General features: G+C 44.5%; 1 long non-coding RNA gene across 1 annotated transcript in view; it reads left to right on the forward strand.

Annotated features, from left to right (window-relative positions):
- LOC102238908 overlaps positions 1-3,085 on the forward strand; it is a 9,816-nt gene continuing 6,731 nt past the window's right edge. Inside the window, exon 1 of the long non-coding RNA XR_001363318.1 lies at positions 1-51. This is a non-coding gene — a long non-coding RNA (uncharacterized LOC102238908). The remainder of the gene's footprint in view (positions 52-3,085) is intronic.

Consider the following 3,085-nt stretch of genomic DNA (forward strand, 5'->3'; position numbering starts at 1 on the left):
TTGCCGGCTCCCGCCGCAGCTCTGAGCAGCTCCGAGCCGCGCTCCGCCCAGGTGGGGGTCTGCTCGCGTCGGAACCGGGAGGAGGGCTTGTCTGCGTTCTTTCGAGTTGTTTTTTCCTCCCGTATCTTTTATTTTTTCCCATCACTGTTTATCCACCCTGTACCCTCTTCCACCTCCACAGTCAGCACACTGTTGTCCTTGTCTGCACGATTATGGGCTGAACGGTGCCTATACTTTTGTCCTCTGGTTTCACTAGAAGAGATGCCCGATGTGTGTGTGTGTGTGTGTGTGTGTGTGTATTTCAGAGAGGAAGGGAGAGGGAGGAAGAGATAGAGATAGAAACATCAATGATGAGAGAGAATCTTTGATCAGCTGCCTCTTGCACGTCCCCTACTGGGGATTGAGCCCATGTGCCCTTGACCAGAATCGAACCCGGGACTCTTCAGTCTGCAGGCCGTAGCTCTATCCACTGAGCCAAATCGGCCAGGGCCTGATGTACTTTTAAAAAACTGTGTTACCTGATAGGAAACCAAGCCATATCTTTATCTTTTGTATCAGGTAGCTTATTAGTGTGTCAAGTACGTTTGAGCACCGCCAGGCTGGGCACCTGCTCTCCTCCATTCCTCTCTCCCCTTCTTGATACCTGACTTCAGATTCCGCTAAAATTTCTCCCTCAAAGAAAGCTAGTGACTTCCTGTTGATTAAATTTGCTCTGTCTCTTTTGCCCCCGAATCTTCTGAGACCTTACCTTGACATTTGAACCCTGACGGCGTCGTCGGGGACCCCAAAAGGTTGCTGGTTCCTCTCCCCATCCGGGGGCAGGAGCCCAGGCTGTGGGCTGGTCCCTGGTGGGGGCACAGGAGGCAGCCCACGGATGTTCCTCGGCGCTGTTTCTCTCTCTCCCTCTCCCTTCCTCTCTCTCTGAAATAAGTAAATAACATGTTTTTAAAAGAAATACATTTGACACAATCAGCCTCCTCTGAAAGAGGGTTGGGGGTTGGTACATATTACATAGGGTTTTTATTTTGAAAGAACGTTGTAAACTTCACTATGGGAATATTAGGAATCACAATGTGCCTTCTACACGAAAGTATAAGCTGCTTGAGAAAGCACTTAACAGCCCTACATATAAAAGGAATTTGATAAATTTACTTTAAATTCCATACCGCGTACAGAAATAGAATTATTCACAACTCACCTGCTCTATTTTACGTTGTGTCATTTAATATGTATTTACATTGTGTTTCTCCATTTAGTGTTGCACTTATCTCCAACTCAGCGTGATGAAACCATTGAACTTTTATGGTGCCTTCAAGATTACCGGGTTCCCTTTTATTTTACATGTAAGGAACTTGACATTCAGAGAAGTGCACTAACTTCCCCAGCTCATTAGAGGGGCAGCCTAGAACTGGATTCTCATGGTCCTCAGTCCTTTTCTGGCCCCCTCCTCTTACACTTCCCAAATTGTCCATCATTCCAGTGCTCCGTTTGTCCTCGTGGTGGCATCATTCTCTGGGTTTCTGAATCTTTTGACTCAGACCGTTGAGCACTCTCCTTCTCTATCATTATCAACATCCCTACCCCAGCCTTGGTTGCAGTCTCTTTTATTCAAAGCTATCAATTTCTATTACTTCCTTCAATGGTAGATTTTTGCATTGTTATTATAGGCCTCCTGTTGTCACTACTGATGTGGGATTTTTGGACGGGAACACACCGTGTTCCCCTGGGCAGACTGGTTCCCGGGTTCTTTGTCCATGGGAATCGAAGAATGAAGCCACGGATGGAAGGTGATATAGCAAAGGTGGAAATTTATTGAAGAACAAGTAAAGACTCCCACGTGGGGAAGAGGAAAGAATCTCATAGCACAGACTCCCACGTGGGGAGGGGGAAAGGGTCCCACTGAGTTCCTTTTCCCTATGGCTTATAAAGGCTGCAGATCTTTGTGCCTTGATATCCCCTCTGATTGGTCACTATTCCCTTAACTGGTTACTATGGTAACTCCTGAGCTCAAAGGTTAACCTCACATGGGACTTAGGAGGTTTTCCTCCCCTTCTTCCTTATTGTTTTCCCTTTAATCTTTCTTCTTTTGGATGAGGGGCTTTCTTCCCTTTATTTTGTAAATATAGACCTTCTGCTGTTCCCAGCTCCCTCATTCTATGGAAATATACTGGTTGCAGCTTTTCAGCTTCCCTAGTCTATGGAGATATACCTTCTGCTGCTCTACAGCCCTGTGCTTCTTCCATGGTCCCCTTAATTTCTAAAATTTCCTAAACCTGTCTTTTTCACCCCTAAAAATTCCTGTTTCACTAGCACACTTTCTTGTGTTATTCCTATCCTAAATCACCCAATATAATCTACAAGAATTCAAAAGTAGTGAAATAATAGGAGTGAACTACCTCTCACATTCTGAGCATCTTTGTTGCCTCAAAATAAATACTTCCAAGCTTTACTTTTCTTCCTCCCATCTGTACTTCATCTGATGACATACTGACCTTATTAAAACAGTTTCCTTATCCCACAGCCATCCTCAGGACTCCAAAAGCTCCCCATTTCCTTTAGCAACATCTCTAAAGTAAAATCTATAATTACTGCACACCTTTCCTCCGCCCCATTGTTATATTGTAAATCAGTGAGCAGAATATAGGACGCCTTAATGAGCCAATTAATTATGAGTCTTTATTATGCTAGCGGGCTCAGAGCAGAATATCTCTCTCAAATTCTGAGCCCCGACATGGAGAAAGTCTTCCCTTTTTATACTTTTCCCAGCTCTTTGTCTTCTAAATTTGCAATGAGATTTCCAGACCTTATGAGAAAGAAGCCCTGTGTGCTGAGAAGGGCCATGAGACCATATCTTAAGCCTGGCCTGGTGTCAGCACTGACAACTCTGTCTGGGGCATATTTTATGGCCTCTATGGAATGGGAGTAGTCTTATTTTCTCTATTATTTAAGCAAGCAAGTATTTACAGAAGCCAAAATAGCAGGTTTAAAATTTCAAACAGCAGTTTTTATATAAGATGGAGGTTACTATGTGTTATGCCCAGATTTCAGGATCCCCAAGAAACCACACCAGGGAGCCAGCCGTGTC

Source organism: Myotis brandtii, unplaced genomic scaffold, assembly GCF_000412655.1.
Source record: "Myotis brandtii unplaced genomic scaffold, ASM41265v1 scaffold38, whole genome shotgun sequence".
Lineage (NCBI taxonomy): Eukaryota > Metazoa > Chordata > Mammalia > Chiroptera > Vespertilionidae > Myotis > Myotis brandtii.